The sequence below is a fragment of the Dama dama genome, chromosome 31 (assembly GCF_033118175.1).
Source record: "Dama dama isolate Ldn47 chromosome 31, ASM3311817v1, whole genome shotgun sequence".
In the NCBI taxonomy this organism is placed as follows: Eukaryota; Metazoa; Chordata; class Mammalia; order Artiodactyla; family Cervidae; genus Dama; species Dama dama.
In genome coordinates, this window is record NC_083711.1 from 52,688,109 (window position 1) to 52,714,223 (window position 26,115).

A 26,115-nucleotide genomic window follows, 5' to 3' on the forward strand; every position below is an offset into this window, starting at 1 on the left:
GTGATCTGCTGTTTCCCCTGGAAATGCCTCGCGTAATTCTTCCTGGAGTGGCTTAAAGCTTGTATCAAAACTCTCATTACCAGTCACGATTGATTTTTGTTCTTGTCAGCAGCATAAATGCCATCAGTGATCTTGAGCATGATCTCTCTGTGGGCACAGACTGGCTCCATCCTTGCAGTCAAGTACATGCTATTTCCTGGCCCCTACCTCTTTTTAAAGACCTATTCTCATCAGGGCGGAGAGATGAGAAGGGTGTGTGTGTCTAAACTTATCACTTTTTTGTTGGGAAGAATAACAAGCAATCCCACTGGGCAGGAACACAGTAATTGGGAGTTATAGTGATCAACATTTATCCCTCTTCTTAACCTACCCTGCACTGTAAATGATTAAAAACTTGCTTTTTAACTAGTTTATATCTACTTCTGTGTGAGTTTGAGGATAATTGGTGACATTCACCTAGTTTTATATAATTTTAATATAGATAGGTAACATTAATTCCTTGAGGGAAAAAATGTGTTCTCTTTATTTCTTCCTATTAAAGCATCACAAACCATGCATTGCTTTAAAAGAAAGAACCATATATCAGTTGAAAAAAGGAAATTAATTCACACCATCAGAGACATTATTAAATCAGTGATTTTCAAATTTTAAAGTGCATAAGAATCACCTAGAGATCTTGTTAAAATTCAAATTTTAATTCAGTGTGTCTGGAGTGGGGTCTAAGATTCTGCATTTCTAACAATTTCCCCAGTGATGCTAATGCTTTCTATCTTTGGCCCATATTTTGATTTATAAGGATTAAGTAGACTTTCAAAACCTCTGTGCATTATTACTAATTGTGACTAGAGAATTATGCATGTGTATACATGCATACACTCATACATACAAATGTTAAAAAAGACATTTTGAAAATGAGGCTTCCTATTAATATAAAAAGAAACATTGTTTTTCTTATGGATTACCTTTTTCTGATACCTAAAAAAAAGAGCATTTCCTTTCATTTAGGAAAGGAAAAATATCTTCATAAAACATCATCAAATTGGAAGTTGACTATTTTCTCATAATCCCTTACAGACTTTCTCAGGTTTTATGGCAGTGTCTGAAAAATCAGAACAGTCTGCTACAGTAGATATCATGAGGTAATGTCCACTTTTAAGTGAAAACAATCGCAAGAAGGGTATGCACATGGTACCAGTCACAGGAATATATGCAGGCCTCAATAATCAAAAAAGATTGGTATACATTAAGAAACCTGGGAGAATTTATTTGTCCAGGTAAATGATATGCTTCAGTGATCACATGTTAACTTAATAAAAATACTTTTAACTAGTTCTAAGATATTTGTATCTTTTTTGTACAGCAGATATAAAATTACCATCATAACTATATTTTTTAAACAAATGTTAAAAGGATTTAACATTTATGAGCTCTTTCGTAAATCTTCATTGTGGTGGAGAAGTTACTTTAGACTATATCATTAGAAAAGACCCTGATGCCTGGAAAGATTGAAGGCAGGAGAAGAAGGGGATGACAGAGGATGAGATGGCTGGATGGCATCACCGAATCAGTGGACATGAGTTTGAGTAAACTCTGAGAGTTGGTGATGGACAGGGAGGCCTGGCTTGCTGCAGCCCATGGGGTCGCAAAGAGTTGGACATGGCTGAGTGACTGAACTGAACTGAATATAATGATGATGTTACCATTTGTTGAATACCTACTAAGTACCATACACTGTGCAAAGCATTTATTTACTGAAGTATAGTTAACTTGTAATGTTGCATGAGTTTCTGGAATACACAAAGTGATTCAGTTATACATATTTTGTTCCTGTGGTTTTTTTTTTAATTCAGCTGTGGGTTGTGCTCAGTCAATTATGTGTCTTTATTTCTAGCTATTCAGGTGAAAACAGGAACCGTTTGTATAAGTGCATGGAAGACATTTGTTGGTTAAGATAAAACCTGTAAGGGAGGACTATTATGTGTTAGTTGCTCTGTCGTGTCCAACTCTTTGCCACCCCATGGACTGTAGCCCACAAGGCTCCTCTATCCATGGGATTCTCCAGGCAAGAATACTGGAGTGGGTTGCCATTTCCTTCAACAGATACCTGGTCTCCTGCACTGCAGGCAGATTCTTTACTCTCCGAGCCATCAGGGAAGACTTATGTGTATATATATACACATGTATGTATATATACATACATATACACACACACATATATCTACATATTTATTTTTCTTTTTCATATTCCTATTATAGTTTAATACAAGATATTGAATATAGTTCCCTATGATATATTGTAGCACTTTGTTGTTAATCTATTTTATATATAATAATTTGTATTTGCAAATCCCAAACTCCTAATTGGTACTTTCTCCTATCCTCTTTTCTCTTTGGTAACCATAAATTTATTTTCTGTGTCTGTGAGTCTATTTCTGCTTTGTAAATAAGTTCATTTGTATCACAGTTTAGATTCCACACACAAGTGATATCATATGCTATTTGTCTTTTTCTCTCTGACTTACTTCACTTAGTACGGTAATCTCTAGGTACCATATCGTTGGAATTAGTGTTACTTCATTCTTTTTATGACTAAGTAATTTTCTATTGATATCTATATCATATCTTCTTTATCCATTCATCTATCAGTGGACATTTAGACTGCTTCCATATATTGGCTATTGTAAATAGTGCTTCCATGAACATTGGGGTGCATATATCTTTTTGAATGATAGTTTTCCCCAGATGTATGCCCAGGAATGGGGTTTCAGGATTATAGGATATCCATTTTTAGTTTTTTTAGAATCTCAATATTGTTCTCCATAGTGGATGTATCAATTTACCTTCTCATCAATACAGCGGGAGGGTTCCCTTTTCTCCATACTCTCAATACTCAGAATACTGAGTCTCACAGAAATTATGTGTTTTCCAAGGTTATACAGCTAGTAAATTGTGGAGTTGGAATTTCTAAATTAGGTCAGTATGATTCTAAATGATGAGCTCTTTAAACATGCTATATCACTTCCAGTTATCCTATATCAGTGTTTCTCAAAGACTGTTCCCCAGATCAAAAATATCCACATTATCTAGGAAACCGTTAAAATGTAAACTCTTTAGCCTGCCTCTGACTTACAGGAATAGAGACCCTAGGAACTGTCTTCAATAATCTATGTTTTAACATCTTCCAGGTTAATTTTGATGCATATTATAAAATGTGAAGCAGTAGTATTAAAAGGATTTTGCACACTATTTCACTAGAGGGCAGTGGGAGAGAGGGAGTTTCCTCATGCTACCAAATAATTTTCCTACAATTCAAATTACTGCTGACACTATTTACCTGGAGGTAGCATCACACTCCACAGACGAAGGAACAATCCCATTAAGATTGTCCCCTCTCCTTCACATGCCACTCACAAGTCGAGGTTGTTAACTGTGCTTCCGACTGACTAGTTATAAATCTGAAGTTCCCAAGACCCTCTTCTTGGCTTTAATTAGTTTGCTAAACTAGTTCACATAACTCAGGAAAGCCATTTAGTAACCAGATTACTAATTTATTACAAAGGATATTAAAGGCTATGAATCAGCAGAGGAAGATATACAGAAAGCAGGAATGAGGAAAGAATGTGGGGATTCCACACTCTCTAGAAGTCACTCTCCCCCAATCTCCATGTGTCCACCTACTTGGAAGCTCTCCAAACTCCACCTTTTTGGGGTTTTGTGGAGGCTCCATTATACAGGCATGGCTGAATAAGTCATTGGCCGTTTGGTACTGAATTCAATCTGTAGCTTCTTTCCCCTTTGTTGGGAGGTGGGGGTAGGTGGGGGTGATGCAAGTTCCAACCCTCCAATCACAGGTTCTCATTATAAAATGCTGGTTCCCCTGATAACCAATCTCACCCCTTTCAAATTTTTTTTAGGTGAATATTTCAGAAGTCGCTTCATTAACATAACAAAAGACACATTTTGTTGCTCCCATCACAGGAAATCCCAAGGGTTTTAGGAGCTTTATGCCAGAAACTGGAATGAAAACCAAATATATATTTATTATAAATCATAATGTAATAGTATACATTAACATTAAGACCAAATGTTAGCAATTTGATTTTCCTTAAATTAGGCATGATTAGAGATATATGTCTGGACAAAAAGAAAAATGCCTAAATGGAATGATATGAAAGATTCTGGGAAGGTGTGCCTACCCGAAGAATTACTTATGGTTCAAGGTTAACCTTCTTTTAAAAAGAACAAATTATTTCATACAATTAAAACTAAGGCACAAATTTAACATTCTTACACTGCCTAGAACACACATTCCATGCTGCTACTTACAATTGAATTTTTTTTTTTTGTATTTTTGTTTGCTTCTTACTTTTTAAGAATCAAGTCTCCTAAAGCCTCGTTTAGTTGATACAATTATTATAATATTAACTGTCAATGAAAGTGTGCCTTCTGTCAAGAACCATGATGAGTCCAACAATTTACCCTAGTTTTAGCCTAACAAGTCAGTCTGCAACTCTGTGAGAGGAATCACAAGACAAAAGACTTTACTACTCACAGCAATAACAAGAGCCAGAAAATTAGCTTTTTCTATGCAGGTTCCTCAAGCTCCAGCTCCCACAGAGTGATGCAGACAACCAGGTGATATAATACTTGCACACACAGTGAATTGCATTACCTAAGAGGAACAGTGAGCCTAGAGGAAACGTGAACCTTTTCTAATGGGCAGTAAACATGCTTGCTCTTCACTCCAGAAGGAGCCACTATTTCCACCTTTCAAAGGTAAGCAAACCTGCTTTTTTTTTTTTTCCTGCTCTAGAGGGAGATACTTCTCTACCGCCCAAAATTATTTGTTATACAAGCATCCTTGAAAAGAGAGCCTGGATAAAAGGCTTTCAGTCCTCTACTTGCAAGACATGCAGAAACACAAGAGACCCATAGAGAACTGTCTCCAGACACCTTCATTTCATGAATGTTTGGCAGAAGTCACCCTCTCCATTAAAATGCCAACGGCACAACTAATAGTTGTGCTAATAGCTGCACAAAACTAAAACATTAGATTTGTTTGTAATATAATTGCTTATTAAATTTTTAGAAGATGACATATGCTATGTATTTTAAAGTCTTTTGTAACTTAAATGAAAACATATCTTGATTAGAAAATTGTCTAGACCCTAGGTAGTTAAGTTCTGCTTTGTACAATTTAAGGATATATGTGTTATTTAATATTAACTTACAGATTAAGATTATTTTAATCCACCACTAAATTTTCAGAATTCAACTCTTCTCACACTGTGATGTTGCTTAGCAACAAGGCCGAGCAACACACTGCTTTTAGAGAGGAGCCAAAGTATCAAATTGGAGTGTCCCAATAAGAGGCGTTTAGAAAAATAGCAATTATTTACAGTGTGAAGTATTAATGTCTGATACAATTAAGACTAACACTTATTTCCCACTTTGGAATCAATTCTCTGACTTAAGTGCTCACACTTCTGTCTGAATCAGGAAAAGGGTAAAAGCTGGCTTCGGAAGCAGACTGAGTGAATTAGTATGGCTCCATTTACATTTCTTCCTTAGTAAATAATATTTCTTTAATTAAGGCCTGTACCCTATGAATAACTACATCAGATGTATTTTATATTTTGATATGAGGTGATAATTATTTTTTCTGGTACTTGTTTCCTGTTTTCATTTATTTACTAACAATAAGATTAATTATAAAACCCTATAACTCTTTAAATACCTCTCAGAACAAAGAGCAAATACATCAAACTGGTAGAAGGAAAGGAAGAAAGGAAAGTGGGACAGAAGGAATCAAAAAATAAAGAGAAAATAATTTAAAGAAATTTAAAATATATAACTACTTATTCAATGATTATGATAAACACTGAGAGAAACATATTAGGAGGAAAGAATTTTTTTTCGAGTTAAAAACGTTTGCAATTTTGGCCACACTTTAGTATAGAAATGCTAGTTCAAACAACAAAATTTATCTAATGCACCACAGTGACCACAGTGCTTAAGGCTTACTAACAGAAACTACAAATAACATTGAGGCTTCTTAGCCTTCCTGAGAACAAATTCTTACTGCTGCTGCTGCTGCTGCTAAGTCGCTTCAGTCGTGTCCGACTCTGTGCGACCCCATAGACAGCAGCCCACCAGGCTCCCCATCCCTGGGATTCTCCAGGCAAGAACACAGGAGTGGGTTGCCATTTCCTTCTCCAATGCGTGAAAGTGAAAAGTGAAAGTGAAGTCGCTCAGTCATGTCCCACTCTTTGCGTCCCATAAACTGCAGCCTACAAGGCTCCTCCATCCATAGGATTTGCCAGGCAAGAGTACTGGAGTGGGGTGCCATTGCCTTCTCCAAACAAATTCTTATTGTCCTTAATATTATCACTCAGAATTGCATTAACACCAAGCTTTTCTTTCCCTAGGTCCATGTCAAAATTCATCCTTCAGAATTTCCCCTCTGAAAATTCTTCTGCTTTTCTTTATGACTTTGTAATGTTGTCTTTGGTACATGTATCCATGCATGTGTGGGGAGTAAAACATAAATTATTCTATAGCTTCTCAAGTACACAAAATCTATAGAACTGAATTACTATATCAACGTATAAGGACAGAAAGTCTTCTGGTTAGTTCCTTTTGTAAAGTCCAAGAAAAAGAGAGGTGTGTAATCACACACCACATGCAGGAAGTACTCAATATATATACTGCTACTTAATACACTAGCATGATAGCAATTTTAAGTAAAAATCAAGGTAAGGTTGTTGCTCAAGGAATCACATGAAGAAGATTCAACAAGTTAAATAGTAGGAATCTATTTCAATCATTTATTGTGTAATGAACCACCACAGAATGTGCCTTAAAGCAATAACCACTTTATTGAGTTGTAATTCTGTTGGACTAGATGCTCATATGGGCAGTTCTTCTGCTGGTTTATTTTACAGTCACTCGAATGAAGTTATCTGATGGCACAATTGGAGCTGGAAGACATAAGACAGCCTCAATCACATTTCGATGCTTGCTGCCATCTGGCTGACCTTGAATACATGTACTATGATGGCTTTTCTCTAAGGCAATGGCACCCCACTCCAGTACTCTTGCCTGGAAAATCCCATGGATGGAGGAGCCTGGTAGGCTGCGGTCCATGGGGTCGCTAAGAGTCGGACACAACTGAGCGACTTCACTTTCACTTTTCACTTCATGCATTGGAGAGAGAAATGGCAACCCACTCCAGTGTTCTTGCCTGGAGAATCCCAGGGACTGGGGAGCCTGGTGGGCTGCCATCTATGGGGTCGCACAGAGTCGGACACGGCTGAAGTGACTTTGCTGCATGGCCTTTCATATTACAGTATGCTAAGTAGAGCATGATGGTGGAAACATTTCAAGGCAAAAACTGCAAGGCCAATTTGGAACCAGACTCAGACATTGTCCATCACGTTGGCCATATTCAAAGAAAGTCATGGTGAGCCCAGATTCCAGGTGGGCAAAAGGATTCAACTTTCAGTTGGGAAAATGCTTAAGTCACACTGCAAGGGGGCAGGCACAGAAAGGTAAGGATAATTGTTGCAGAAATCATTACAGGTAATCTACCACAGGATTGATTGGAAGTTTATCCTAGTGTTTATAACATGATTAAAAATGAAAAACAGAGTAATCTCACACACATACACAATTCTCTTTCAAATTTAGGGAACTAACAATTAGAGCTCCTATTTCTCTTTTTATTTCATGTTCTAAGAGAAAGCACAGGCCAATATTATCCAGATATTTTGAGCCTGTCTTTAACTTCTGACATACATACTTGGTGACATAACCCGATATGTATAGAAAGTGGATATAGACATGCATAGGATGATATGCATAGGATGGATCACCAAATATTTTCAAAGACTAAGTTTTGAAGGGACAACCCGGAATTTTGACTAAATACATATAAATGTCCATCTTTGGATTGAGGCAAGCTCCTCTCTGATGTTAAAAGGTCTTTAACTTTTTGAAAATCTATGCTGAAGGCCGTTCAATAAATTTGTTTTCACACCACCAACACTAACCTACCCCTAGAGTTCCCTGCCCTCATTTCTGAAAGTGAATCTCTAATTAGTGCTTTGATCATAAAATATGCTTATACATATTTGTGGACTAAAGTCTTGACCGCTGTCCTCTCCTAGTTACACTCAGAGGAACTTAGCTCCATTTACCCAGTCAGCCGGTGAGGGGTAAGCCCACAGAGACACCAGTCAGCTGCTTTCAGTGGGTGCACAGCACCGACTTCTTCATAAAAACAACAGAAATTAGAAACTCAAAAATTCAGTTCCGAAAGCATCCTGTCAAGGCATCTATTACTATGTTTATGTGCCCAGTAGTGTAGTTGTGTCTGACTCTGTGACCCCATGGACTACAGCCCGCCAGGCTTCTCTGCCCATGTGATTTCTGAGACAAGAATACTGGAGTGTGGTGTTGCCATTTCCTCCTCCAGGGGATCTTCCCTACCCAGGGATTGAACCCACGTCTCCTGTGTCTCCTGCATTGGCAGACAGGTTCTTTACCACTGGCCCACCTGGGAAGCCTATACTGTTACTATATTTTTACTAATTTTTTTTGTTTGTGATGACCTCTTAAGAGTCTGGAGTTAAAATACATATTCTTAAGGATGTTCATTCTGGACAATGCTAGAAATAGTTAAAACAGATAATGTAAAACATTTTAGTATGAGAGCTCTTCCTTTATTTCTCTATTATTATAGTAATTTCAAATTGAATGTTGCTTTTTTACTTTCACCATCTGGCCTCTCTTTTTTCCTAAATCCAGGAATAATCATTTTTTTTTTTATAAAATGTCTAATAAAATGAAAAGAATCCAAGTTCCAAATTCTGTATTTGTTTCCTAAATATTCCTTCTAGAGATAGGAAACATAGAACTTAGACCTCACTTAGTTTCAGAACATCAGAACAAGATTGAATCTGAAAACCAAATTTCTAGTGATGACCTTAAAAGGAGGCACAGATGAGGCAAATAGGCCTTGACATCTCCACCCAGATATAATAACTCCAGTCAAGTGGTAATATTATTTATTAAATATTATCCTGGACTTCGATGCCATGCAGGACAGAAGAGAAATCAGTCCTTGACCCAGGGTATGTGCTTCATTCATTATGCAAGTGAATCTAGCACAATGATCATTTAGGTACAAATTTCTCCCTTATTATATTGTATTGTGATATTTTCCTATGTTCACATCTTTGGTAAAATAGATTCTTTTTTTCAGAACTTACAGGTTGAAAATGTAATATGAAGAAACTAAGAGGTTTCTGTTATTAAGAAATTTATAGGAATTTTCCACAAGTAAAGATATTGACTTGGAAAATAAAGCCAGACATGTCACATCCACTAATAAAATGAGTCCCTGAAAAGATGGACACAAATTTAAAAGCTTTACTGAAATTCTAGAGTTAATATAAAAGAATAAGAAACTGAGCTGTGGAATTGTCATGGATTCTAAACGGAAGAATTTATTTTGTTCTGTGGAATTCTCCTCCTTTCTCTTTTTGTCAAGACTTCAACCCTATTTCCTTTCGGAACTGAGAGGAAATTACACAGGTTTTCATACTGTAGGTTCTGGAGGTGAGGTGTGGATACCCCTGCTACACCCTCACGGAGGGGATGAAGCCAGCAGAGGCCTTAGAAAACAAGAACCTTTTTAAAGTCCTTTGTGGTAAATGTTCTGATGAAAGAGGAAGAACAGTCATAAGACAGGAAGCCCAAAGAATAGAAAGCAAACTCTTCTGTTCTTTCATGACCTAAAATAATTCACTAAATTAGCCTTAGATATTTTCTAATGCAAAGAAGGAAATATCATCCAAAGGTTGAGGTAGAGGTTGACGTAACAGTCATCTGAAACAGAGTGTGCTACTTGCTAATGTCTCATTATATAGAAAACAGTCTCCTACATTTTGTACATAATTTGATATTGAGCCATGGGAACACAAATATTATATTTTTATGGCAATGTTTAATGATTTCTCCCTTAGACTCTTATGAAGAGTAATCTATATGCTGACATTAATGTTTGTTTTGGATCTATATTACTTGGTAAGGTAAGCAAGGAGAAGATCCATTCAGGCACTAATTAATAAAAAGTGCTGGGCAACAGAAGGGTGACCAGAAAAGACTTTGCTGTTGTTATTCAACTGCTAAGTCATATCTGACTCTTTGTGACCCCATGGACTGCAGCACACCAGACTTCCCTGTCCTTCACTATCTCCCAGAGATTGCTCAAACTTATGTCCATTGTGTCAGAAAAGTCTAGAGAGTCCATCAGTTTCTGTATATTTCCTTAACAATGATAAGCCCACTTTCCTTTGCAGTAAAGAAACAAATATGGCAAAATAATCAGTTTCTTGTAATTAGGCTCATTATGGTATTATCTTACTAGGGGCTTACCTAGTAAGTATTGGTGTTACCTAGGGTTTCCCAGGTGGCTCAGTGGTAAAGCATGCATCTGCCAAAGCAGGAGATGCAGGAGATGGGGTTCAGTCCCTGGGCTGGGAAGATCTCCTGGGGAAGGAAATGGCAACATACTGCAGTATTCTTGTCTGGAGAATCTCATGGACAGAGGAACAGTCCATGGGGTTGCAAAGAGTCACATAACAGTTCATGGGGTTGCAAAGAGTCACATATGGCTGAGGGTAAAGCATGGCACAGACAGCACGGTGTAATCTACATGCAATTTACCAAACAGCAGCTACGTGCTATGCTGTGCTTAGCCGTTCAGTCACGTCCGGCTCTTCTGAACACCGTGGACTGTATACCACCAGGCTCTTCTGTCCATGGGCATTCTCCAGGCAAGGATACTAAAGTCAGTTGCCATCCCCTCCTACAGGGGATCTTCCCAACCCAAGGATCGAACCCAAGTCTCCCACATTGCAGGCAGATTCTTTACAGACTAAACCACCAGGGAAGCTCAGCAGCAGTTATAGCAATAGTTATATTGACGTTATATAATATTTCTGGGGTCTTTTAATCATCAAACGCCTACTGCTCTTTATCTATGATTTTCTTTAGTTGGACTATGATATGCCAAGATGTAGTTTTCTGTTTTGTCTTTTTTTCTTTCTTCTTCTTCTTTTTTTAAAACTATTTCTCTTTCTTAGTGTTCTCTGAGCTTCTTGGATCTGTGGTTTGGTATCTGATATTTATTGAGAAAATTCCCAGTTATTACAGTTTCTAATACTTCTCCTTTTCCTTTCACTCTTCCATCTCTTTCGGATATTCCCATTGCACATGTATTACACATTTTGAAGTTGTCCCACAGTGCTTGGATATTCTGCTCTATTTTTCTGTCTGTTTTCTGATTACTGTTTAGTGTTGGAGGTTTCAAATGAGATATCGTCAAACACAGAGATTCTTCCCTCAGCTGTGTCCAGCTCACTAATAATAAGCCCATCAAAGGCATTCTTCATTTCTGTTACAGTGTTCTTGATCTCTAACACTCAATTTTGGTTCTTTTTTAGAATTTTCATCTCTCTGCTTCCATTGCCCACCTGTATGCTGTCTACTTCATCTGTTGGCTCCCTTAGCATATTAATTATAATTGTTCTAAGTTGCTGGTCTGATCATTCACATCTGCCATGTAAGTGTCTAGTTCCAACACTTGCTTTGTCTCTTAAAACTGTCTTTTTAGCCTTTTAGTATGTCTTGTAATATTTTCTTTAGAGCTGGATGTGATGTGCTGGATGAAAGAGACTGAAGTGGTGAGGCGTAGGGGAAGGGAAGCATTCTGTGCCCCTGTGATTGGGTCTCAGTCCCACAGTGAGTCTACGCCTCTAGACCCAGACTTTGTAAGTGCTTTTCAGTTTTGTTTTGTTTTATCCTTTCCTCCCCTTGGTGGGACAGGATGACTCAATGGAACTGGAGTTGAGTTTTTTCTTTCCACAGGTCAGTTGGGCCCTGATAAAACCCCAGAAAGTTAGGCTTTGGTTGAATAGTTTCTCCCGAGGGCAGACCTTATTAAGAAGAACAAAATGCTCAGGTATATTCAGAATGATTCCTTCTCCCCTCCCCTTGAAAGAAGCATGAGGAGAGTTATTATATATATTCACTGTGAGGACCTGGGTCCTGATAGTGCTCCTGGAAATAAAAGTCATAAAAACGGGCAGGGTGTGTAGGATTTGACTAGGTCCCCTGAACATTTTTTGGCGGCATGTGGGATGGTTCCCCAACCAGAGATTGAACCTGGGCTTCTGCAATGAAAGCGTGAAAACACCAAATCCTAACCACTGGGTCACCAGGGAACTACCCTCCTTCCCAACTCTTTAACTCTGAGTTGTCCACGCTGAGCCTCCAGCAATTCACCGATTACAATTCTGGTTTTCCTCCCCCTGTAATTGTTTCCACTGATGCTTCTTCTTGCAGGTTTCTGCTCCAGTAAGTACGGATTTACTCTATTTGCCTGTCAATCTCTCCAGTTTTGAAGGCAGCAGTTTGTCCTGTGACCTCATTTCCCTTACAGATCTAAAAAGAGTTGTTGATTTTCCAGTTTGTTCAGCTTTAACTTGTTAGGACAGAGTGGCAACTTCCAAGTCTCCTACATACCGGACCAGCCTACGACTGTCTACTAAGCAGTTCACATATTTTATCTCACAAAACCCTTAAAGCCATCTGTTAAGAAGTATCATTAGCCCCATATCAAAGATGAGGAAGTCAAAGCTTTCAACAGTTGATTATCTTGACCAAGATATCCCAGGCAGTTTCTGACTGAGTTATCATCAAACCCAGGAGTGTCTCATACCCAAACTACTACACAATATCTCTGCACTCATCCTCATTTTCTCTTCCACTGTTCTAGCCTGCTTTATCTTATGATTTCTTTCTGGAAGTAGTCCATGTCTCAAACTTTAGAGTCAGAAAAACCTTAATATAATGTAGAATGATATGTAATTTTGGGACTCATTAAAATTACTTAAGCCCCAATTTTCATATATATAAAATGAGAAAAATAATTATCATGGAGAGGCAATACAAAGGTTAGAGAGAACAATCAGAGACAGAGACAGCAATATATCCATTGAATGGATTCATATATGTAAATGTAATTATATCTATATTCATATGTGTGTGTGTTAGGCACTTAATACATATATGTTAGCCACTATACCTTAAACAATGCCTGCTTACCCCTTATCCAATTGATTCAAACCAGATCATTCGTCTCTATCCTTCCTGTTCTTCATCAGTTCAAAGTGGTTCTGCCATTACCTACCTCAGTTAAGTCCCTGTCTTACTGGGTTCCAGGGCTTTAGGTGGAAAAGGTATCTTCTAAACTGAGTGCTAACTCGAAGACCATTCTTTTATTTAATAAAAATACAGTTAATTGTCTCTAAAATCAAAAAATGTATTTCACTGCTCAACTGTTACATGCAGAGAATCATATTATTAATAACAATATTATGTTTAGGTAACTGCTGCCACTTACTATTGACAAATAGAATGCTCCACATGAACAAATATTATCTTGCTTACTTATCCAGGCTGCTTCTTAACTGATGGAGATTTTATTATATAATAATAATATATATCATTTTGTTATATAGTAATACATAATCACTTCATGCCTACTAATGCTTGAGTTGTAGTAGAAAATGAAAGATGAGGGAGAGAAAATAGTGAACATTTAATTCTCATTAAAGATCTGAAGTTTTAAGCAAGGGGCTTCCACATTTACCCACTGGTGAATGAAATTCTCCATGTTGTTGTTGTTTAGTCGCTAGGTCCTGTCCAATTCTGTGACCCCGTGAACAACAGCCCGCCAGGCTCCTCTGTCCAGCGGATTTCCCAGGCAAGAATATTGGAGTAGGTTGCCATTTCCTTCTCCAGGGGATCTTCCTGATCCAGACATTGAATCCAGGTATCCTGCATTAGCAGGTGGATTCTTTACCGTTGAGCCATCAGGAAGCCTGAGATTCTCCATAGGGACCTCCTTTTTTGAAATACCAGATCCCAGCAACATCAGAATAAGCACATGTGGATTTTGGTTCCTGAAAAGGCACCTAGTTGTGAAACATGAAACTGTGCTCTGATAACCACACGTGAAAGTTACTCACAACTGGCCTTCATGATGGCATCCTCCAATTGGTGCTGACCTTGTTTGTTTTCTTTTTGGCTCACTGATACCTGCAAAAGGGCCTTGGGTTTTATTATCCTTACCACCCTATCACCATTCAGGGATTACACTTCACAAGTCTGAAGGGACGAACTTGATTATGTGTCATCATGATATGTCTCTTGCCCTTCTGGAGACTGCCATTTTCAAAAACTGTTAGCACTGTTATTAAAGGTGTTTGCCAAATCCTAGTCTTTTCCACAAGACTATGATTTTTGGACTTATTCCTAACATGTCTTTGCTAATTCAAACTGAACTGCACTGTTCATAGTTGATTACCAAAAAATAGCCTCTAATTCCCTAAACAGGAAGATCATTAAAGTCACATTTTTGAGTGAAGGGACAGGCCCTAATTTACAGAGAAATAAATTTCCTTAAAGGGAGATACATTAAATAATTAGCTTTTCCTAACCTGTTTGAATTGGTGAATAAGATTAAACAGAGCCATTGATGGGATGAAGGAGCAAAAAGGAAGAGAAAATTATAGAATATGTCCAAGAAAGATAAAAATGAGGAGCTAAAATTTTGGATCCCTGGATGCAATGGACTGGCAATGTCAAAATAAAGGGAAGCACTAGCACAATATCCACAAGAATAATTCCAAATATTTCAAAATTGTGCCTAAGGCTATTCCTGAAAGACCAGAACATATCTCAGAAAGGTTGTCAACAGCATAGGAGAATTTCTACCTAATGGAAACAAGTAAAAGGGGGTGTACTGAGCTACATCTGAGGTATAGTTTCTCCCTCGGGTGTTTATGAAAATACCAAACCCATGCTAATTTTTTTCTAACTTCTTTCTAAAATATGTTTCTACCTCCTGTTTAGGAGTCTTATAGATTTCAATCTTTAATTCATAGTTGTGATGTCAATGTAATTCAAAGGAGAGGCAGATGATCTATCTTGCTCTTAAGTTAGTACCTTTAGAAAACTAGAAAAAAATAGAAAAAGTATTAATCTACACCTGAAAGGTAAAGAGATTGAAATAATTAAGTTCAGCTTTTGTAAGTATTGAAGCGTCTGTCGTGGTACAGACTGTTGTTTTCAAATCCAAATCCTGGAAAGGTACAGAGGAAGGTGTATTTCAAGATCAGAGGATTGTTCGAGGATGCTTTGGCTCCTCTGTGTTTACACTAACCTCAAATTAAATGTCAGCACATTCTGCCACATTAATTTAAATCTTCACTCAATTTACTTTGCTAGAAGGAATAGACCACTTGTTCTCAATGTAAATCGGCAATGAAGAAAACAGAAAAAAATCATAGACTTACTGATTCCCTAGACTCATTCCCTACTGACTTAGACACAAACTTCAAATTATAAAAAATTATTTTGGGTATTTTAGAAATCTTAATCAGTCTCATATTTGGTAACCTGAAGCAGTTTTAATTTATTAAACCAAAGAGCATTGTTGGAAATTACCTGATCCCTAAATTTTAATTTGTTGATTTATTCAAAACTTATCTATTTGTGACTACCATGTACCTGGAAGTCTTAAGTCCTAGGTATACGGCAATAAAGAAGAACATCTACATGCAAGGAAATTTCTAGTGGGGTGAGGCATGTGTGCATATGTGTGTATAGGAGTTATAGAACATGTATTACAAAAAAGCAAATAGGAAAAATAGTAATTTATGAAAAGTGATGAGAGAATGACTAAATCACCAGTTTAGATTTGACAGACAGGAAACTTGGGTAATATTTAACCCAAAATCTAAATGACAAAAGGAGCCAATTAAGCAAAGATTAAGAAGAACAGGTGGCACATGGACTTTTGAGTGGGAATGAGGAAGGAATAACCAATTTAGTTTATCATAGTGGATGAGAGAAAGAGTTGTACAGAGGGTAAATCATATAGGATTTTCAAGACAAGATGAGAAATTTGGATTCATCTTGATTGTGATGGAAGTCATGAAGGGTTTTGAGGGATAATATAATTCAAATTATCATTTTAAAACATCCCATTGACCTCTGTGTGAATTGTTAGCTTACATACAATAAACACTTTAGGATAAGGAAAAATGTACTGTCGCTTCTCCATGGAGATCATTCTCTTTTGTTCATTTTCAAAATGTGAGTGCCAATTTGGGGACAAACACTGTACTCCTTGCTGGAGATACAAGTGAGCTAACATGGGTCCTCATTCTCATGAATCTGACTGTCTGAGAAGGGACACATATATGAATTAAATAATCACACTAAGGATATAAAAATAGTATCTGTAAAAGTCCTCTAAAGAAAGGAAACGGGTTTATAACAGTACATATCAAAGGATCCAAATCTAAGCGGGAAGTCATGGAAAACTTTCCAGGAGCTGTAATCAAAAGAATGAGTAGGAATAAACTGATTTTTACCTCAAGTACAACAAAAGTTTTAAGCAGGATGACGCGATTCAATGTGAGTTTTAAAGTGATCATTCACTCTAGCTTCAGTTGAAGAATAGATTGAAGAGAGAGCAGGATGAACACAGCAGGACATGTTAAGCAGGATCTCTTAAGAGATAGCCGAAGCTAAGAGCAGAGTGAAGGTAACAATGAAGAGAAAACAGATTTCACAGATACTGAGGTCATAAAGGCAATTGGTCTTCAAGACAGATTCGATATGAGGAGTGAGGGAAACAGAGAGGATTGGCCGGATCTAGTAAATGAATGATGATGCCATTTACCCTGAGAAGGAATAGTGAAAGATGACCAGATTTGAAGAAAAAGACCATGAATCTGGTCATGTACGTATAAATTGGTGATATCTTCCAACTATCCAAGTGATATGTCAAGTCAATAGTCAGATATACTGATATACCAGAGAAGAGCTCTGGGCTAGAGAAATAAATTTTGGTAACTAGAACTATGAATGTGTTGAAATTTCCTGGTAAGGGACTATTAAAAAGGCCTGTTTCTGATCTCGAAGAAACCAGAAAACTCTGGGTCACCAGAGTTTGATGACCCAATAGAAAACGAACGGCTTGCAAATAAAATCTGAAAGGCATGGCCAGAGAGGTAACACGAAGAATGTCCAAAAATGATTAAGAAGAACTGGGTAGAGCCCAGGAGTTTTCTCTATGTGAATATCTGTTTCTGCTTTATGAATACAGAAGACATGAGATTTCTGAGCTAGAGACAAAGGACTTTTTGATTCACAGCAAAAATAGTAGCATGATGTTCTTGCTGGTCCCCTGTGTGTCCTAAATCCCATGGAGTGATGTGAGGTGCCCAATATGGATACTAGCCCATTTAGGGGGTTGCATTATAGGAAAGAAACACTGAGCAGGAAGATTAACCACTTTTATAGTAAGGTGGAGACAACCATGCTCTTTATCTGGAATAAAATGTCACCTACTCCTCAGGGTTGCTTGCTCAAAACACAACCCCGAGAAATGGCCCAAGTAAGAACCGGACATGAAACAATGGACTGGTTCAAAATTGGGAAAGGAGTGCATCAAGGCTGTATATCGTCACTCTGCTTATTTAACTTATATGCAGAGTACATCGTGCGAAGTGCCTGGCCGGAAGAAGCACAAGCTGGAATCAAGATTGCTGGGAGAAATATCAACAACCTCAGACATGCAGATGATACCACTCTAATGGCAAAAAGCGAAGAGCAACAAAAGAGCCTCTTGATGAGGGTAAAAGAGGAGAGTGAAAAAGTTGACTTGACAGTCAGCATTCAAAAAACTAAGACCATGGCATGTAGTCCCATCACTTCAAGGCAAATAGATGGGGAAAAGTGGAAACAGTGGCAGATTTAATTCACATGGGATCTAAAGTCACTGCAGACAGTGACTGCAGCCATGAATTTAAAAGACACTTGTTCCGTGGAAGGAAAGATATAATAAACCTAGACACCATATTAAAGAGCAGAGACATTACTTTGCCAACAAAGGTCCCTATAGTTAAAGCTATGGTTTTTCCAGTATTCATGTATGGGTGTGTGAGGTGGACCATAAAAAAGGCTGAGAAACAAACAATTAATGCTTTCAATTTATGGTGCTGGAAAAGATTCTTGAGAGTCTCTTGGGCTGCAAAAAAAATCAAACCAGTCAATCCTAAAGGAAATCAACCCTGAATATTCATTGGAAGGACTGATGCTGAAGTTGATGCTCCAATACTTTGGCCACTTGATGCAAAGAGCCGACTTACTGGAAAGGACCCTGACACTGGGAAAGATTGAAGGCAAGGAGAATGGGGTGGCAGAGGATGCCATGGTTAGATAGTATCGCCGACTCAATGGACATGAATCTGAGAAAACTCTGGGAGATAGTGCAGGATGGAGGAGCCTGGGATGTTCCAGGCCATGAGCTCACAAAAAGTCAGATACAACTTAGTGACTTTTGAACAACCATGAACAGCACAACAACAAAGAATAGTCAGGAACCTTATTGCTTAGTATAGCCAGGAAGAACACACAGGGATGCCTAGGGCCTGTTGGAGATTGTATCTCTCAACAATGATCCTGAAATGACAAACAAACTCAGGGCAGAGAAAAAACCTCAAAAGGATACAGCAAAACAGAGGTAATCTTCAACCCAATTAGGAGCTATTTCATCACTGAGCATGCGTGCTAAGTCGCTTCAGTCGTGTCCAACTCCTGACCCTATGGACCACAGTCCGCCAGGCTTCTCTATCCATGGGATTCTCCAGGCAAGAATACTGGAGTGGGTTGCCATGCCCTCCTACACGGATCTTCCCGACCCAGGGATTGAACCCACATGTCTTACATCTCCTGCATTGGCAGGTTAGTTCATTACCACTAGCGCCACATGGGAAGCCTTTTCATCAGGGTGGTATAATGTAAAAACACGTTGTGGGGTGAGCGTGGGGTATGAAAACAAAGATCACAAACACAGAATACCTTTTTTAAAGAGGTTCAAATATGAGAAGAGAAAATTTTAAAATGATGCTTTGAAGTGATATATTAAAATGATAGAATTTTTTTAATAGGTCAAGTCTTGACCTATTTAAATACTGCTTAATACTGACAGAAATGAACAAATGAAATGTTCTACAAACAAGGATATAAAATACCATTAAATTTACATTAATCTTCTTTAAGACATTATTATGAGTTTAATCGTGTCCTCCCCCAAAATATATAGAAGTCCTAGCCATCAGGATTTCTGAATGTGACCTTATTCAGACATAAGGCTATTACAGATGATCAAGTTACAATGAGGTTATTAAGGTGGACCTAATTCAATTTGAATATATCCTTTTAAAAAGGGGAACTTTAGGCAAAGAGACAAACATGCATAGAGGGAAGCTGGTGTAAACACCTAAGGAAAATGTCATCTTCAAACCAAAGAACCCCTTAGGTTACCAGAAGTTAGGTGACATAGAACAAAATCTCCACACAGCCTCCAGAAGGAACTAACTACACCTACATCTTGATTTCAAACTTCTAGCCTCCAGAACTGTGGAAGTACATTTCTGTTCATTAAGCCACCTAGCTTTTGGTACTTTGTTATAGCAACCCTAGGAAACTAATACAATCATTTTCAGAAAGACTAATTTCAGATTATAAGAAACAAAAAGCAAAAATTAAAACCTTATGAACATATTTTATTTCACTGCATTTCTGTGGAACAATGGTCACAGCATATGTCTTTTTCAGGAGCATATCATGTGAAGAGCGCTACTAAAATGTTCATTCTTGGAGAAACCTCAAAAAAAGGAAGTAAAGCAAGGGGAAACAGAAATTCTTGTGAAACTGTTCCCTTAGCAAAATGAGAATTCAATGTAAGTTGGCTTATTTAATGGATATCCAATTATCAAACACTTTGCATTTGTTAATATAATTTTTCAAAAGAAAATAGGGAATACAATTTCTTGTAAGTATACATGAAAAATAATTGATCATTAAGGAAGTGGCTTTCTGAAATGGACTAAGCCCATCTGTCAGAACAAGAAGCTTAAGCAATGACTTCTCTAGTTAAAAATCAATCAATAAATAAATCATTTAACTGCTTGCTATGGTTTTATGTTTCCTCATATGTACACAAAAAAATTATATTAAATCACCCCCCAAGAATGATTATGGGAATTACTTCAAAAACATATGTTTTTAGGATAAGTGCTTTATCCTGCATGAATTAAACACATAACTGAAGCTGAAACCATTTCTGATGACCTAGTAACCTTTGGCTCCTATACACAGTTCATTTGTTTTGACACTGATGGCAAACTTAATTTTTATATTTTTTCTTATTTAGTTTTCCTTAGGATGCCTTTCTGGGGTTTGCTCTGGACTCCATCTGGGGCTTTCTTTAATTCTTTTAGATAGAATGTTCATCCATTCAAATGGTTCCAGCTACAGCTGGTTAAAGGAAGTGCACATCTGCACCTATGCTGGACAAGGGCTCTCTAGTGGGCTCACTATGGTTAATCTTCCACAAGTTTAACACAGATGAATTTCTGCAGTCCCTAGCTCTAAAAAGTTTTTTTTTTCTTCCTATTTTATAATTATTATTTATTTGAAAAAGGGAAAATATCTCATACTTTGTCTGGCTAAACAATCTTTGGGACATTTCCATTTAGCTCTCCACATGCCTCCAAATATCACACAAATTTCTCCCTGCAGCATAACTGAAATACAAGTAAATGACACTGACCACATGATCAGAGAAATACTCCAGTAAAATCAAAGGTAAAGAGAATGTTCATGGACAGTCCAGAGGAGCACATATCCATCCGGGCAAAGAGAGAAGAAAAACTGGCTCAAGTTGTTGAAGTCATTTCAGATTATTGCCAGCTCCTCAGAATGTACACGTCTGTGATGAAAACAAAATCACTCATTGGAAATTTTATAATTAGCTATCTTGTTTCCCTAGTTCTTTAAAAAAAAAAAAAAAAAAGAAACATTCCAGGGTGGGCAGGGAAAACTACACCGTCATTGCGCAGGTCAGTGCTTACCAAATCAAAAATGGTTCAATCATCTGAAAAAAAATCTACATACAAAAAGTAAATAGCAGGCATACCAGCCTAGCCTTCACACACTGGCTGACATTCGCAGCATAACTTCCAAAGAGCCTCTGGTTATAATAGTGCTCCAAATATGTTGTGGTGGTTTCAAGACAAATAAAACATGAAAAATCCATTTATTTATAAAAATAAACTCATCTTAACTTTTCATTTATACAAGTATGCTTTTGTGCAATGGCTTACTCTTCAAAAAATATAGCTTACATTTAAGAACTCTGCAATATCAAGTTCTAAAATTCCTGAGAGTTAGTTTTATCTTTATAATTACTATCATTAGTATTTTTTTATTATTTAAAAGTTATTTGGTTTATTAGCCACTAGGCATGTAATTGCACACATACACACATTTCAGTATAATTTTAAAGTCCATATTAAATTCTTTTAATTACATGCATTTGGGTATAACTAAAATCCTAGAAATTAACCTAAGTATTTTTCTCCATATAGCAGTAGCTAGGCATTGGGGGCAGAGAGAGAAGGGAGTGACATACTATGTAAAAATAATTTAAATATTTTGGGATAAACTCATAATTCTGTACCCTAGAGCTCACAGTCAATGTTTTTTTTCTTAAATTTAAGTCTCTGTTTAGTAAATTCACATAATAAAGTACTATGTCCATTATCATTTTCCAGTAGTTCAGCACATTCTCAAGAGAAAAACATACTATTAAAATTATATATTTGTTACATTTATTAAAGGAAATAGTTACTTATTTTTTAAATGCATGGATTTTATTATAAATTGTAGTTCTTATACTTGAATATACAGTTTTAAGTATATTGAAAAAATATAATACAGTTCTGTCACAAATATTTTGAAATATAACTGAGGAATATCCCAGGGTTCCTTTAATATAATTATGAGTAACATATCATACTGTTTATTATTTTTTTTTCTGGATTGTAATCTCACATCATTCTTATGCACAACCAGAATGAAAATAAGGAAGGGAGCCATTAAAATCCAATATATACTTTCTTAAGCTTTTCATGTGAAAAGGAAACAGAGAAAACTGCCATCATAGGGCATCATGAAAACATTTCCTTTGGAATGATTCAACAATTAGTTGAAAATGTAAAACAATTTAAGAAGATAAAGGAGCTGTGACAGAGTTGAATATCATCCAAGTAACAGGGAAATTGAAACTAAGGAAAAGGAATAAAAACTCTAAGGAGGACATATATAGAAGAAAAACATTGGGTCAATGCATAAACCTTGAGAAACGTCACCTGAGTCAGGCATATGTCAAAATATGTATGAAATTGGGGCATTTCAGATAAATTTTCAGGGACCAAACTTCTGCAAGAAGTCACAGTGTAATGAGTCTAAAAGGAAAAAATTAAGCAAAAATGTTATTTTTCCATTTTTAAAAAAGTACAGATTTATCATTGATTCTATTTTGGATTTTTATATACCAATGTTAGTTTGAGTTTTTTGGACAACGCCTAGTACCTATATAAGAACTAAAATTACTAAGATTATAATATTGCTATTCTAGTATGTCGGAAATGTGGATTTCAGCTCTACAGTTCCCCTTCAATATAATTATGCTCATAGATACCACATACATTCCAGTCACACTGCCATGACTCAAAATACTCTGAAAATATCTCCCAAGACTATAATATATCATTCTGAATACTGAATAGTGACAGCCTTCCATATGAAGGTATACTTGATTTTGAGACAACTCTATAAACACAGTTTGTAGCTTACAACTACTATATGCAAAATAATTTAAAAATGTTAATTAATAGCTCTTCATCATTGCTTCTTCATTTCCTTTCTCATCTTTGTATTTTCCCATTCAAATACCTAACCAGATGTTCTCAGACCTACTAGCATGCTTTTAAAAAATATTTTTGCCTGCAGTACATCTCTGGGGGTGAGCTCACACACTGGTATTTTTCAAAAGTTCCCAGAGATGATTCTTTTGTGCAGCCAATATCGAGAAAAACTAATTTTGTTTTATACTTATTATCAGGCTTCCCTGGTGGCTCAGAAGGTAAAGAATCCACCTGCAGTGTGGGAGACCTGGGTTTGATCCTCGGGTTGGGAAGATTCCCTGGAGAAGGGAATGGCAACCCACTCCAGTATTCTTGCCTGGAGAATCATATGCACAGAGGAACCTGGTGGGCTACAGTCTATGGAGTGGCAAAGAGTCAGACACGACTAAGCAATGAAGCATGCAGACATAATTATTATCTCAAGAAGGTGATAGGGCAGAACTGGAAAAAAAAAAAAAAAAGTCTTGAGTCTCTTTCTATCTTTGTGCTTCAGTAGTCTACATCCTTAAGGAAAACTCTGAGGGTTTAGAGAGGCAACTCCTGGCTTTGGACCGGGAAAGGATGAGAAAGATGAAAAGTTTCCAGGAAGAAAGGGTGAAGACAAAAAAGGACAAGGCAGCTATGTCACAGTCAAAGGGCAATGTTAGGAGTATTGTTCCAGCATCAGAGGACTGTGTAGTCATTTAGTCAGCCTAGATAAAAGGTCCCAGCTCCATGTAAGCAAGCCCCTTACTCACACCAGAGCTTACATTAGCTGTTTTGTCCAAATCACATTCATTGGCAACTTCCCTTTTGTAGCACCCCACACTTTTCCAGGATAAAGCCTTTCTACACCTTGAGGGTTTGGGTCTGTCCTTTCTCTTTCAAACTAAACCTGCAGCTTCTACTTGGAAATCCGAGAGAATAAATGTAATAGTCTTTTCCTACAGAATGACCTATGTCATGTATTCAAAAGGAGACAGGAAAAAAAAAAAAAAGAAAATTTCAATTTGAAGACATATCAGGCTTTTCTGTTTCTTTTTGTCTTTAAAGTGTATGGCAATGAAATGCTTTGTATTTATCTAGTGCTTATATTACAATGGGCTTCCCTTGTGGCTCAGCTGGTAAAGAATCTGCCTACAATGCAGGAGACCTGGGTTAGGTCCCTGGGTTGGGAAGATCCCCTGTGTTACAATAGGTTATTTTATTTTATAGATGAGAAATATACAGAAAATAATCAGGAATCATCCTTAGTCATAAAATAAAACAGGCCCTGAAGATCCCCTGTATTACAATAGGTTATCTCATTTTATAGATGAGAAATATACAGAAGATAATTAGGAATCATCCTTAGTCACAAAATAAAACAAGCCCTGAACCTATTCTTTAGCCTCTGAAAGCTCTCCCATTTGGGAACTGAATTTTATGCCATCTGGCTCGAAAAGCAAAGCTTGCAATGTCAGGCAGTACTTGGAGGAAACAGCTGCATACAGATCACTCTGAAACCCTCATAAAAATATATGGTACTATCATTTTTTTCTTTTAAAAAATGTTTTATGGGATCCCCCATAGTATCTTTCACTAGTCTTGCTGTAAAAATAATGTTTATGGTGATTGAATATACTTTCAGTAAATAGCTTCTGTGGCTATCAAATGACTGTTTTTCTTCTGCATTTAATCACCTAGGAGGAGAAAAAGTGATGGCAAACAGATTTCACTGCCTTAAACGATATTTGTTAAAGAAAGACTTTTGCCCTGGAGCATCTTACTCAGAAAGTAATTTCCTGGTCACTGCTTTGGAGCCATTGCCTTATTATTTAGGATTTTCTTTCTTCAGCATGAATCAGCTCTTTTTTTTTTTTTTTTTATTTGTCTGGCTACTATCCACATAGTCCTAAAATGACATCATAGTCTTTTAACATCACAGTGAGTGAATAACATTCTCAATTTTTCTGAGGCTTACCAAGGCTCAGATATTCCTGTGCTGGTGATGTTGTATCTTATTTTGTACTCTTAAGAGTCCAGTGACCTTTGAGTAAACTGTGGATTCATGTGGATCTATGTGGATGATCCGCTTAATTATGCAGCTTTTGAAATAAAATCTGGCCTGAGCAGTCTTAGAAATGTGTCACCCAGAATTAAAATGTGATCTATCTATCTCTAAAATTAATTTATTAATTGAAGTAATACTAAATGTTAAATAAGCAATTTTTTATAGTTTTAATATATGTTTCATGTATATTTCAGATAAGTTCTATCTGCTACCCAACTAAAAAGTTAGGTCTTTATTTTTGACTAGTTTCTTTCTCACCAAAAAATACGGGTTCACTTTTGTTCTTTATAAGTTTGTTCAAAATAATAATAAAACCCTACCAACTGCCTCAACTTGAGAACACTTATTCCCTTTAAGAATGCTTGCTGTTGTTCAGCCGCAAAGTCGTGTCCGACTCTCTGCGACCCCATGGCCTGCAGCACGGCAGGCTTCCTTGTCCACTGTCTCCCTGAGTTTGCTCAAATTCATGTTCCCTGAGTCAGTAATGCCATCTATCCACCTCATCCTCTGCTGCTAATATGTAAGGCAGCACTGGATCCATGGCTATTATGACCCCTGAAGAATGCAAAGATTTTACTCAGCATCTCACTATTTTTGCCATTGCTGCATCATTTTAGTCTGAAGATTTTGCCTTCAGGATAGAGCAAAGAGTTAGTCCTCTGTAGTGGTGACCCCAGCAGCTCTTACCAGTGGTACAGTTTCTGCAAAACAACTGGGCTATACTAAATAGAGTCCCCTGTCAGTTATTCACGGGTGGGGTACATTTGCTCCTCTAATCTCTACCAAGCGAAGAAAGGTGTCAAAGTCATCTCTGCACTGGTCTTCAGGGAACAAGGAAAATCAAGAGTTAGCCACCACTATTTACAATACTGATTGGGTCACAAAGGGATCTGGAAAGCAAGGAGTTAGAATTAACAGGAAAAAGAGTTTAAAATAGACCCATGTTCTTTATATTTTCTGATAAAGATAAAGAAGGTGCTCTAAGAACTGGTCCATTTCCCCCCAAAAAACATAATCTTTAATGACACAAAGGACAGAGTATTTGAGTCTTTATAGTTTTCTTTTTTTTTTTTTTTTAACTTTTATATCATAGCATCTTATGATAAGTGTCCAGCATATATGTACGGGCATATGTGTATGCTTGGGCATATCTAAAATAGATAT